This window comes from Eretmochelys imbricata, chromosome 4 (assembly GCF_965152235.1).
Source record: "Eretmochelys imbricata isolate rEreImb1 chromosome 4, rEreImb1.hap1, whole genome shotgun sequence".
Classification (NCBI taxonomy): domain Eukaryota; kingdom Metazoa; phylum Chordata; order Testudines; family Cheloniidae; genus Eretmochelys; species Eretmochelys imbricata.
The window spans coordinates 71,087,291-71,101,919 of record NC_135575.1 but is presented as its reverse complement, the minus strand read 5'-3'; the positions used below and the strand labels follow the sequence as shown (position 1 = coordinate 71,101,919).

General features: G+C 39.7%; 1 protein-coding gene across 1 annotated transcript in view; it reads left to right on the top strand.

Annotated features, from left to right (window-relative positions):
- The window catches only part of SPOCK3 (SPARC (osteonectin), cwcv and kazal like domains proteoglycan 3), a 391,822-nt gene that overhangs the window by 365,147 nt on the left and 12,046 nt on the right, over positions 1 to 14,629 (top strand). The gene's annotated exons all lie outside the window — the stretch shown is intronic.

Genomic DNA, 14,629 nt, shown 5'->3' with positions numbered 1-14,629 from the left:
GATGAATCTGTCTTATCAAGGAAGCATTCTTCCCACGATCTGAGGGAAAATTGCTTCCGAGGCAGGGTATGGAGAGAATTGTTAGAAAATGGAAAAGCTCTATTTCTCTATTTCTTTTTATTGTGCTTAAAGAAGTTTTATTACAGTTATCTCTCTCACACACACACACACACACACACACACACACACACGCTTGGCAAGGACCAGGACCCAGTGTATCGCTTCTCACACACAAACACACACACACGGCAAGGACCAGGACCCAGTGTATCGCTTCATTGGTATAATCAGATATTTGATTGAATGATGCTTAATCATCAGACAGATTATGAAGTGTATTTGATTAAGTATATTTTAATTTCTTGTTGGAGAGGCCAACATTTTTCTATCTTTCTTGTTTTAATTAGTGTGGTAACCAGACTGCACGATGATAATGGGTACCAGTTAAACTGAAAATAATTTTAAAAAATATATTTAGCGATTATCATCGTGCAGTCTGGTTACCACACTAATTAAAACAAGAAAAATAGAAAAATGTTGGCCTCTCCAACAAGAAATTAAAATATACTTAATCAAATACACTTCATAATCTGTCTGATGATTAAGCATCATTCAATCAAATATCTGATTATACCAATGAAGCGATACACTGGGTCCTGATCCTTGCCAAATACTGGTCTTGTAGGCCGTTGCAGGGAGCTGGTTGAATAGGTGAGGGTCTAAGATGGAGAAGCCTGTGCAAGCCAAATAATGGTTCTGGAGAGTAAAACTCCAGGAACTAGTAAGGACTGAACCAGTATAAGCAGGAGTGCAACTCCAAGATGTGACAAAAGAAGCCACTAGATGTTAAATGAAGTAGTAGGGAAAAGGGAAAAGGCAGCCTCTCAAGAGGCTGTAGCTATGTCAGCGGTAGAAGCTCTCTCGGTGACTTAGTGCTGCCTACACTAGGGCTTGGATTGGTACTTACGTAGCGTATTATTCACGCACCTGAGCAACATAAGTTATACTGAAGTAACTTGTAGTGTCGACAAGGGGTTAGAAACATGTTCAACTACTTAAATTGTTGTAGTACTTGTGAATCTGAATTGGTTTTAAAAGTAAGAATATCCTGTTTGTTCAGTCCAATACAGATGAGGTGTAAGCTTTCTCATTTACTAGATTTAATTTAAACAAGTCACTGCAAAGAGAATGATTGGACAAACTCTTTCTGTAGGAATAAGAGAGTTATTAAATATTCAGTCACTTGTAATTTCTCTCCACAAATAAGTTTATGATGCAACAAATGTGTTTTTTATTCCTTAACTAATTACCTAATATAGTGTACCATCTCTGAAAACAGATTACAGATACTCATACACTGTTACACATGTTGCTCTCCTTTATTTTACTTGCTAGGCAGGAAATGTTTGCAGTGGGTCTGCTTGTTTGGGGACTGAATTACTTTCTTATGTATCTTTAACATTGAAATATGGTTATTTTTTCTTTTTGATTACACTGTGCAGTGAATGAGGCTGACCAGTTGGTTCTGCTTTAAATTGTGGCTTTGGGATAACTGAAATATTTCAGATGTGACTTTATTAAGACAACTACATATTTTTTTCTGATATGCTCCTTTAAAAGTTTCAGAGTAACAGCCGTGTTAGTCTGTATTCGCAAAAAGAAAAGGAGTACTTGTGGCACCTTAGAGACTAACCAATTTATTTGAGCATAAGCTTTCGTGAGCTACAGCTCACTTCATCGGATGCATACTGTGGAAAGTGTAGAAGATCTTTTTATACGCACAAAGCATGAAAAAATACCTCCCCCCACCCCACTCTCCTGCTGATAATAGCTTATCTAAAGTGATCACTCTCCTTACAATGTGTATGATAATCAAGTTGGGCCATTTCCAGCACAAATCCAGGTTTTCTTCTCCCCCCCCCCACCCACAAACCCACTCTCCTGTTCATGCTTTGTGTGTATAAAAAGATCTTCTACACTTTCCACAGTATGCATCCGATGAGGTGAGCTGTAGCTCATGAAAGCTTATGCTCAAATAAATTGGTTAGTCTCTAAGGTGCCACAAGTACTCCTTTAAAAGTTGTTCATTTTGGGGCAAAGGAAGTCATTACAACTCCTGAAGTGATTGGCAATGTTTCTATAATTTTCAGGATAAATATATACTCTTAACGTCTTATTGCGTTATTTGGTGCTACCTATGCGTTACTCTCTTTGTGCACAAAGAGGTGAAGAATGAGATCCATTGAGCATAATAAATCCCTATTAAGAAATCCTTTAGATATGTCAGCTGCTCTGCTTCCTCAAAGGTTAAATCCTGAATGAAAGATGAAACAGTCCTGACTAAGTCTTTCTAGCAGATGGTCAACGGATTGTGTTAAGTGGACCCAACCTTTTGGTCCCCCATGTTTCCAAGCCAGCGGGGTCTTCTGGAGTCAGTCTCTAGCTCTGGACCTTTACAGCACACCCTGGGCCGCAGACTCCCGTGTCAAACCCTTCCTTCAGGAGAAGGAGAAGTGGGACTCTGAAATCTAACTGCCTTAGGCCCCAAGACCAGTGCTGAGAGTTCCTATGCCTTCCCAATCTCTTACGTGTGCTTCCTCAGAGTTCTACCATCCAGGAACCATGTGACAGTTAAAGCAAGGAATACAGGCTTGGCAAAGGAACATCTTAATCTCTCTCTCTCTCTCTCACACACACACTCACACTCACTCACTCTCTCTCTCTCTCTTTACTGTTAGACAGCACAGGCAATACAGACCTATGCAAAATGATAAACATACAATCTCCACTATCACAGTCCTCACCACTCCAGAGAGTTCTTGAAGTAATCAGTGTCCTTGAGGGAAGACAACGCTCCTTCTGCCCCACCCTGACGCATACACACACATACCACTGCTCCATCTATGTCTTCTGTTTCTGGCAGTGGATTTGCTTTCTTTAGAGCATATCACTTTTAAGAGCAGTCTGTGGCTCCTTTATCTCTTCTGCTGGGGATTTTCCATTCTCCATTCCCCTTGTTGGCTATTGGGCAAAGTCATCATAAAAGTCAGTGACTCTGTCAGTCCCACCAGGGTGGAACTATTTGAGGTTGATAGCCCTGTTTGAGCTTCACAAACATAGTTTGTTTTCGCTACAAAATGGAAGTTCTAAACTGCAGTGAAGGTTTCAATCATAAATTCTATTCATAAAACAAAAACTAATTCATAAGTTGACATAGACATAGCCTCTAAACTGTCAGTAATTAATTAGCTTACTGTGCTGCTATCAAGCTAAAAAAATGGGAGATGCCCAGATCATTGCTTTTTAATCTATGGTTATGAAATTTTGTTTAGCTGTTGCTTATATTTAAAATGTGATGCTCCTTAGTGGTGTAAACGGAATGCTTTCTAATACTTAAGGGATTTAATTTACAAACTTTGTCTTCCCCAGAATCCAGTTGGTGCCCAGAAAAAAAGGAGGGAATGTCTTAATAGTTCTTTGTATTCAGGTTGTAGTTAGAAGGCCCATTCTGGTGAGCACTGTATACACACACAGTCCCTGCCCTGAGAAGTTTACAGTCTTAATAGACAACATAGATGAAAATAGGGAAATATTATTACCCCTATTTTACAGATGGGGAATAGAGGAAAAATAAGATTAAATCAGATTGTACTGGTTTATTAAAATAGTTTTAATAGACTCTGCTTATTCTTTTATGTATTTATTAATTTTGATGGGGAGCAATGGAAGGGAATTAATGTCCAGCAAGAAATGTAATTCCCAAAATACTTCGGTTAACTGACTGACTGTCTCTGAAGAAGTCCTACTGCAGGCTTTTGTGTTAGACATTGAACGATCACAGGCTGAAGAAGACATGGTGCGTCTCCTAATGGCCCTGAAAGACGTTAACTACTTGCATGTTGATCTGGTAATTGTTTTGAAGAAATTAGAGAAGATACTAGACATGAAAAAAAATCACTTGTCCACTTGGACAGAACTAATGTAATTAAGTATTTCACTGGGATTTCAGAAGCTGACATACTGACATTGAAGGAAGATAAGAAATTGTCAATTTTATCTAACTTTTTTAAATTGTCATTTCAAGAGTCTACTTTGACACTCTTAAGTACTGTGAAAATCCCAGAGAACCCTCTGTGGGAAGAGATACAATTGAGATTGTGCAGACACAAATTAAAGCATTATTTTTACTCCAATCCTTTTTATTATATAAGTGTCATACAGAGCCACACTGAGCAAACAGAGATTTGGAGAATGATTCTTGCCTAACCTGGCTTCATTTTTGAACTTCTGAGATTGGATGATTGCTCTCTATAAGAGAGAAATATTATTTGGAGGTATCACCTTAAGAAAAAAAACCTACACTGCTGAGCTTACTGTATGAGAAAATGCCAAGCACCCTGAACTGTAAAAGAAGTTGTTGGCAAGCTGTAGAATTCAATACATCATGCAATATCCAGCATGGTGGCAAGTTTCCTGGAAGGAAGAAAGATTCTTTCTTAATGACCTTGTGCAGGTGCCAACTTGGTGAAGGGCCAACTGGCCACAGTAGGAGCTAAAAGAGAGAACATGCTTCTGGGCAGGAGTTGGAAAGAAAACCCTCTTTGCTCAAAATTAAAAACCAAAGCAATGAGCATCAGTATTGTTGGCTCAGGTCTGGCTGGATTGAGTCTCTTTTAGAGGGGAAAACTGTCTGAGTTACATCTAGGTCTTCCTTTTTCCTTAAAAAAAGAAAAGGAGGATTTGTGGCACCTTACAGACGAACAAATTTATTAGAGCATAAGCTTTTGTGGGCTACAGCCCACTTCATCAGATGCATAGAATGGAACATGTAGTAAGATATAGATATAGATATATAGATAGAGATACAGATAAGTTGGAAGTTACCATACAAACTGTGAGAGGCTAATTAGTTAAGATGAGCTATTATCAGCAGGAGAAAAAAACTTTTGAAGTGATAATCAAGATGTCCCATTTAGACAGTTGACAAGAAGGTGTGAGGATACTTAACTTAAGGAAATAGATTTAATATGTGTAATGACCCAGCCACTCCCAGTCTCTATTCAAACCCAAGTGAATGGTATCTAGTTTGCATATTAATTCAAGCTCAGCAGTTTCTCCTTGGAGTCTGTTTTTGAAGCTTTTCTGTTGCAGAATTGCCACCCTTAAGTCTTTTACTGAGTGGCCAGAGAGGTTGAAGTGTTCTCCTACCGGTTTTTGAATGTTAGGATTCCTGATGTCAGATTTGTGTCCATTTATTCTTTTGCGCAGAGACTGTCCAGTTTGGCCAATGTACATGGCAGAGGGGCATTGCTGGCACATGATGGTGTATATCACATTGGTAGATATGCAGGTGAACAAGCCCCTGATGGCTTGGCTAATGTGATTAGGTCCTATGATGGTGTCACTTGAATAAATATGTGGACAGAGTTGGCACTGTTGCAAGGATAGGCTTTGTTGCAAGGATAGGCTCCTGGGTTAGTGTTTTTGTTGTGTGGTGTGTGGTTGCTGCAGAGTATTTGCTTCAGGTTGGGGGGCTGTCTGTAAGTGAGGACTGGTCTGTCTCCCAAGATCTGTGACAGTGAGGGATCATTTTTCAGGGTAGCTTGTAAATCTTTGATGATGTGCTGGAGAGGTTTTAGTTGGGGGCTGAAGGTGACAGCTAGTAGCGTTCTGTTATTTTCTTTGTTGGGCCTGTCCTGTAGTAGGTGACTTCTGGGTACTTTTCTGCCTCTGTCAATCTGTTTTTTCACTTCAGCAGGTGGGTATTGTAGTGTTAAGAATGCTTGATAGAGATCTTGTAGTGTTTGTCTCTGTCTGAGGGATTGGAGCAAATGCAGTTGTATCTTAGAGCTTGGCTGTAGACAATGGATCGTGTGGTGTGCCCTGGATGGAGGCTGGAGGCATGTAGGTAAGTATAGCAGTCAGTAGGTTTCTGGTAGAGGGTGGTGTTTATGTGACCATCGCTTATTAGCACAGTAGTGTCCAGGAAATGGACTGCTTGTGTGGATTGGTCTAGGCTGAGGTTGATGGTGGGATGGAAATTGTTGAAATCAAGAAATCCATCACAAGTACTCCTGTTCTTTTTTGTGGATACAGACTAACATGGCTGCTACTCTGAAACCTTTTTCCTTAGGAGACCTGAACGCTTACTCCTACTCACCAAATGGGCGGAGTCTGCTGATCCACACAGTCTCATAACATTGAGCAACTTATGAGCTGGAGGAGCCTCTGAGTAACCAGTTTCAAGGCAGATTTTAGGGTTTTTTTATACAATACATTTTCTATCCTGTTTCCTTGCAAAGGAGCCTTCAAAGTATGGACCAGATGCAAGGGATGAAGGGAACTTGCCATTGTGCTCTATTTTATCGGTAGAAATTATTTCTCTTGGACACATGTGCTCACTTTTTATGTAAAATGAGGTGTACTCCAAATAATCATCTCACCAACCCTTCCCAAAACCCTGAAGCTAACCTTGTGCATATTGGTGTGATCATAGTGAGCATGAATGTTATGGGCTTTAGGAGAGTGACAGCAAAAGCATGTTCTAGTCCAAAATGCTGCGGCTGGGTCTGCTTGTTAGAATATTCAGACCTCTCCGGGGCTCAATCAGGTTGTAGCTGGTAACATGGAGCAACCTCCCTTGCTGTAGTAGCTGCTGCAAGAGGAACTCCTCTCCTGCATCCTCCATTTGTGCTCGTAAAAACATGTAGGATGTGTGCTACAGTCTCCATTGCCCACTGCCAGCTATTCCAAGAGAGCCCCGGAGGAGTGGTCTGACCTTCTGCAGTAAATGGCACGAGAGTCTTGCAGATGCTGCAGCTTGCCTCTCCGCAGTTTGTAGTAGTGCTATCTATCTAGCTTCATACCTCAAATGGTCTTAATTGGCTTTGAAGTCTGTCTACACTGGATAACAGAATAGAGGTCAAATATTTACTGCTGCCACCATTATAATGGAATCTAATCATGTTTAGGGCACATTTTCACCTCATTAATGCTTTTGCTGGTATTAGGTACCAATCACAAATTCTTGAATCATTAAATAGAGACAAACCAGTAACCTGAACATCTCCACACTTTGTGGCTCAAATACATCCTGAGATAAGATGTATTTCAGCACTAAATGACATTTCTCTGAGATATGGAGAAGAAAATCCCCCTTGTGGAATGGCTGAAGAAATTGTCATTTAATATAAGTGCTTTTAGAAATGGTAGTTTTGGTCATCTGATCAGGCAATTTTTGTGCAATAAAAGTTTTTCGCAACTCCATTTTTTTCTTTCAAAACACGCCTGCACTATCCTACATAAAGTACTTATTTTTTTATTTTCTTAAATTTGTGACTAATTGATAGCCAATTTAGGGAATTTTTACCAATTCAACACTCAGTTGCTCCCCAAAGTATTTTGTTGCTGTTGACTGTATTCAGCCTGGCATTTCTGAGTTGCAGAGGCTATAGCAGATTTTCCCTTATGTAGCACATTTAATCTTCAGTGCAGATTTTATTTTTTCATTTGTTTCAACTTAACAACATGAAACAATTCTATTGCAAGCTCTAGGGACTGGGCCATGTCATCGATTAAAAACAGAATCCATAACAATTACAAATAAAAAGGGGGAAACGCCACTCTCATAAAGCAATCACTCAGGAAGAAAAACATTGCAGAACAGAAACAGTCTCCCAAACCCACTCAGATTCTCACAAAAGCCCCAGACCTAATGAAAGGGAAATTGCCTCTTCTGAATGACCCAGGATAATCCAGCATGCTGCCACTGGGTCTGGAATTGGACTGACCTATCCAGAGAAGGGAATCAGAGCAACTTGAATTACCCTATAGAACTAGTGAGATAAGTGTTATATGATACTATTCAATATCAGTAACGGGTGGTAGAAATTGGCCCTGACTGAAACATTTAAATTTGCCAAATCCTTCTGTAATAAATATGCTACATTATAGCACCTAAAAGGCACTACAATTTTCTGATGGAGTATTTCAAAATTAGGCAATTTTCTAAGTATCTCTGATGGTCTATGCTTAGTTTTTCCAAAATCCACGGCATCATAAAACATTATATCAAATGGTATATTTCAATATTCAACTGTATGCCTATTATATCTTAAATTACAAAAATATAATGAATATATGTTTCTTGGAGCCTAAATGTACTTAGTTTATTCCAATAATGTTTAATAATCTCTTCTCTTTAATTGTTTATGATGACCAATTTAAGCATGAACCACAAAACAGCCTCTTTTTAACTCCATCTTTACCCACATATGCACTAAGAAATCACCAGGAAAGGTACATTTTCTACTTAAAGGCTTCAAAGTAAAAAAAAAAAAACACAAAATTTGCGAAGAACAAGAATCTGTGATGTAATCAGTTGGCAAATTGGTGTGAAACATAATCAAGAAAGAATGAGGGATGACGTTTTTTGAGACAGGGAGTATAGTGTAAATTCATCTGTGATTTAGAAAAGGAGTACTTATGGCACCTTAGAGACCAACAAATTTATTTGAGCATAAGCTTTCGTGAGCTACAGCTTTTTGCGGATACAGACTAACATGGCTGCTACTCTGAAACCTGTCATCTGTGATTTAGTAATTCATACAGTCTTGAGACCTGTGACAGTGTGTCTTTCAATGTATTTTGTGTGTTCGCTTCTTTGGGAGAGGATTGGAAGGAGGATAGTAAAAATCCAATGAAATGCAGCTAAGCAATTTTATTTCCTCTTGGTCTGTCAAGAAAATGTGGTAGGAATTTGTAGCTTATACACATTTGGAATCTGCTGAATGGAGATTAGAAGCTAGTAATGTGCAACTGATGTCTTTACTGGTTCAAATTTGAGCCTTTCTAGCATTTTTTCAAATACTAATCTTAAAGTTTTGTGTCCCAAGTATTAGTGATCCGTCCTTCAACAAACCCTCTTACAGGATTCCCTCTGCCTTCAGCTCTTCTCTCCCCTGCCATCTCAACTGGCCTCAAGATTCCTCTTTTGATGTCTTTTGGTGTGGGTTAGTTACTGTTGGCTGTGATCTCGCCTTCCTGTCTGGTCTGACATTTTATGGAGCCACATGACCCCCACAATCTCCTTATTGTTGTTCAGGGACACCAAGTGGCTGTTCCCTCTCAGCAGCTGTCTTAGGCAGAGACCAAACCCAACTTCAAAAAGTTATTTTGGGCAGAAGAAATCACCATTTTCCATTCATACATGTACGTGTATACACACGCACACATGCACACAGAGCCAGGACTAGAAACATTCTCTTTCATGTCATGCTCTCGCGGTGGACAGAAAACCTTTAGCAACTGAATCCAAGCGATTAAGAAGGGTTTTACACGCAGAGCCAGTGAGGCATCCCTAGTAGTGGAAGCAGGAGTAGCTGTGGTGAGATATTAGTGTCTTGGGAAGTGTGTCCTAAGGGATTAATAGTTTAAGGTTCGAAATAGCTTCAAAATCTGAATATTACTAGGTGTCCATCCTTAACTGAAATACTTATTAGTCTTCCAAAACCTAATAAAATAGGAAAGCTGCCCTAGGTGGTTAGGATCATAACTAATTTTGGTCAACCAATATTTGCAAAATAATTTTGACATTTCATAGATCTTTTAAAACATAAATCTTCTAATACTTTGTCATCATTTGCCCACTGTAGTCACAGCTCACCCACCCACATCTCATAAATAATTGTTTTCTATATTTTCAATTGAAATCTGCTGATCAGTCTCCACTGAAGTTTGTGCACCAGTAGCAGTAGATTGCATGCAGTGGGGGGAGATTTATATACACAGAGAGCACGAAACAAGGGGTGCTACCATACAGACTGTAAGGAGAGTGATCAGGTAAGGTGAGCTATTACCAGCGGGGGGAGGGCGGGAACCTTTTGTAGTGATAATCAAGGTGGGCCATTTCCAGCAGTTGACAAGAACATCTGAGGAACAGTGGGGTGGGGGGATAAACATGGGGAAATAGTGTAATGACCCATCCCCTCCCAGTCTTTATTCAAGCCTAAGTTAATTGTATCCAGTTTGCAAATTAATTCCAATTCAGCAGTCTCTCGTTGGAGTCTGTTTTTGAAGTTTTTTTGTTGAAGAATTGCCACTTTTAGGTCTGTAATCGAGTGACCAAAGAGATTGAAGTGTTCTCCGACTGGTTTTCGAATGTTATAATACTTGATGCCTGATTTGTGTCCATTTATTCTTTTACGTAGAGACTGTCCAGTTTGGCCAATGTACATGGCAGAGGGCATTCCTGGCACATGATGGCCTATCTCACATTGGTAGATGTGCAGGTGAACGAGCCTCTGATAGTGTGGCTGATGTGATTAGGCCCTATGATGGTGTCCCCTGAATAGATATGTGGACACAGTTGGCAATGGGCTTTGTTGCAAGGATAGGTTCCTGGGTTAGTGGTTGTTGTGTGGTGTGTGGTTGCTGGTGAGTATTTGCTTCAGGTTGGGAGGCTGTCTGTAAGCAAGGACTGGCCTGTCTCCCAGGATCTGTGAGAGTGATGGGTCGTCCTTCAGGATAGGTTGTAGATCCTTGATGATGCGTTGGAGAGGTTTTAGTTGAGGGCTGAAGGTGATGGCTAGTGGCGTTCTGTTGGATTTTCTTTGTTGAGCCTGTCCTGTATTAGGTAACTTCTGGGTACTCTTCTGGCTCTGTCAATCTGTTTCTTCACTTCAGCAGGTGGGTATTGTAGTTGTGGTCTCTACTCAAAATAGCAGATGTAGTTGAAGAACAAATGGAGAGACTTGTGAGAGGTGCACTTGATTCTGATGGGATATGCAGCTTTTTCAGCCCAGTCAAGAAATCTGGCATAAAAACATTTGTTGATATGACAAAGAAGATCACATTTAAGTCTGGCAAGGGAGAGACTATCACAACAGCTGTCAGTCCAGAAGTTTTTTTCCTCAGAGCCCTGTGCTGAGTGAGATGCAGAGATGATATTTCAGTAGCATCTGTTCTTAGTCACCTAATAGGACTGTGCCTATGTCCCTTTTCCAGTGAGAAGAACAGACAAAGCTGAGTTAGGGCATCCACTGGAAGCTTAAGCTGAAAGAATCCATGAGCTAAGAACATGCAACAAAGAAACCATGTGTATATCAGAGATGCCATAGCTGTAAGACAAATTATGTCTGGAGACAAATTCCACATATTTGATGAATTGGCTGCTGAGTACTTGAGGCAGGCCCTAAAAAGATTTTACGAGGTTTATTTTGTAATCAAAGTTTTTGACAGGTTGAGAACAGGAACTCTGTGAAAACTGCAGAAAGACCGAGCCAGACAGGATCTAAAGTCAGATGCAAAGAAATACCAGGTGGCAATCCTGTGCCTCCATGGAAAAAAATTCTAAACATGGCATCCAACAGGCAGTGACTTGTAAAATTCCTTTATGAATATATGGAGCACAACCAACAAAATAGATTTTCTTGCTGCAGGCTTTTCCAATGGTGAAGTAGCAAAGTCCATCACTAGCAGAGGTGTTGAAGGAGCCCAAGACTTGTACAGAACTCAAGAGGAAATGGACACAAGGATGCTTCTGCATTGTATGTGCCTATATGGCTTTTGGTGTCAAAGGAACCAGAGTGATTTGGTCGCCTGATACAGCTGTTTTGGTCTTTGCTGTTCATTACTTTCCAAAAATGGAACACACAGATAATGTGTGGATTGAAACAGGCACCATTTCCAGCACAAGTAACAAGCATCGCTTCATATCTGTGCATGCAATTTGTGATGCACTCCTGACTTTTGCAACATACTTCCTGCTGTACACCCATTAACGAGATGTAACTCAGTATCATCCTGATTTAGTATTAGGAAAAAAAACCCTGAGTTTAATGTTGCCAAAATTAAGGGAGTTTACTGCATCAGAGATCTTGCCAAATTTGAAGAGCGTGACGGACAAGAAAGCAAGGAAGTTGGCAGCAGTGCTGTATGACCAGAGTGAGAAAGAAAAGGAGACCCTCCGAGACCTGAATTGCTTGTGCCTCAATCTAACCACCTAAGAGGACAAGTCACTGACTAGACTCCCACCATATGATGACAGATTTGAAGAGCATGTCAAAAAAAGATATGACAAACAAAGGTTTTGATGTCTTCACACATAAGTAAACCAGATATTGGATCAGTATTGCAATATGGATGGAGATATGTGGATGATGAACTACTTCCTGTATTCTTCAAGGGCCCAACAGCATCTGAACTTCAGCAAGATCTTATTTATGCCTGTACCAGGAGAAGTCACTGTGCAATCTTCCTTGTACAGAACTGTGTACATTCCAAGGCAGTGAAGACTGTGGTAACCTATGCAGTCTTGACAGAGGCCATAATAATAACAAGATGATAATGATGTTAACTAGAAATGTCACTGGCATGATTACATTTCAATGATACCTGTACAAGTTTATTATTAAATTAGTTTTATCTTTTTCATTGTTTTATGATGCTCTGAGTTCACAAGAAATCCCATTTTATGTCTTTAAAGAATACATGGAGTTATTAAACTAACAAAAAGAAAATATTTCAGTGGTCATTTTAATGTGTTGAGAGTGTCATTGTTAATCCCCTGTTTTTATGGTAATAGCACTATTTAACAGCTCCACATCACACCTCATCTTAAAGTACACATAATAATCTTTCAAATGATGTATGATATGCTTGTGTGGAGAGGAGATACGTTGTCAACAAAATCTTGGTGTCTGCTGCTTGCCTTTTATAGAATCACAGAAATGTTGAACTGGAAGGATCTCAGTATGTCATCTTGGCCAGTCCCCTGCACCATGGCAGGACTGAATATTATCTAGACTGTCCTTGGCAGGTGTTTGTCTAACCTGTTTTAAAAAACCTCCAGTGATGGAGATTCCACAGCCACCCTAGATAATATGCTCCAGAGTTTAACCATCCTGTCAGGAAGTTTTTCCTAATATCCAACCTAAATTCCCTTGCTGCAATTTAAGCTCATTTCTTCTCTCCTGTCCTCAGTTCTTAAGGAGAACAATTTATCAACCTCCTCTTTATAACAACCTTTTATGTACTTAAAGAGAGTTACCATGTCCCCCATCAGTCTTCTCTTCTCCAAACTAAACAAACCCATTTTTAAATCTTTCCTCATAGCTCATGTTTTCTAGACCAGTAGTTCTCAACCTTTTCAGACTACTGTACCCCTTACAGATGTCTGATTTGTCTTGTGCACCTCACTTAAAAATACTTGCTTACAAAATGAGACAAAAATACAAAACTGTTACTGAAAAATTGCTTACTTCCTCATTTTGTCCATATGAAATTTTAGTTTGTACTGACTTCGCTAGTGCTTTTTATGTAGCCTGTTGTAAAACTAGGCAAATATCTAGATGAGTTGATGCATCCCTTGGAAGACCTTTGTGTACCACCTGGTTGAGAACCACTTTCTAGACTTGTAATCATTTTTGTTGCTCTCCTCTGGACTTTCTCCAGTTTATCCACGTCTTTCCCAAAGTGTGGTGCTCAGAACTGGACACAGTACTCCAGGTGAGACTTTATAAGTGCTGAGTAGCGTGGAAGAATTACTTCTTGTGTCTTCCATAAAAAACTCCCTGAATTATGTTCACTTTTTTTTTTGCAGTGGTATTACACTGTTGACTTATATTCAGTTTGTGTTCCACTAGAACCCCCAGATCCTTTCCTGCAGTACTTTATTAACAATCATTTCCCATTTTGTATTTGTGCAGTTGCTTATTCCTTATTGAATTTCATCCTATTTATTTCAGACCATTTCTCCAGTTTGTCAGGATCATTTTGAATTCTAATCTTGTCCTCCAAAGTATTTATAGCCCATCCTAGCCTGGCATCATCTACAAATTTTATAAATGTTCTTTCTATACCTTTATTCAAATCATTTATGAAAATATTGAATAGAACTAGACCCAGGACAGATACCTGTGGGACCCCACTTGATATGTCCTCCTAGCTTCAGTGTGAAACACTGATAAATACTCTGAGTTTTGCACCCACCTTATATTAGGTTTGTCTTGGCTATATTTCCCACCTTATAGTAGCTCCATCTAAGTTGCATTTCCCTAGTTTGTTTAGGAGGTCACATGAGAAAGTATCAAAAGCCTTACCAAAGTTGAGATATATCACATCTGCTGCTTCCCCACTATCACAGACTTGTTACCCTGTCAGAAGAGGATATTAGGTTGGTTTCATATGATGTATTCTTGACAAATATATATTGACTGTTACTTATCACCTTGTTATCTTCTGGGTGCTTAAAAATGGATTTGACTATTTGCTCCATTATCTTTCTGGATACCAAAGTTAAGATGACTGGTCTATAATTCCCTGGGTTGTCCTTATTCTCTTTTGATAAACAGATGCTATATTTGCCCTTTTCCAGTTCTCTGGAATCTCTCTCCACAAGTTTTCAAAGATAATTACTCATGGCGCAGAAACCTCTTCTGACAGTTCCTTAAGCATTTGTCAGACCCTGCCAACTTGGGGCTTATCTACACTTAAAAACCTACAGTGGCACAGCTTTGCTTCTGCAGCTGTGCTGCTGTAGCGCTTCAGTGTAGACACTACCTACGCTGAGGAAATGGGTTCTCCCATCAGCATAGGTAATCCACTTCCCCGAAAGGCGGTAGCTAGGTTG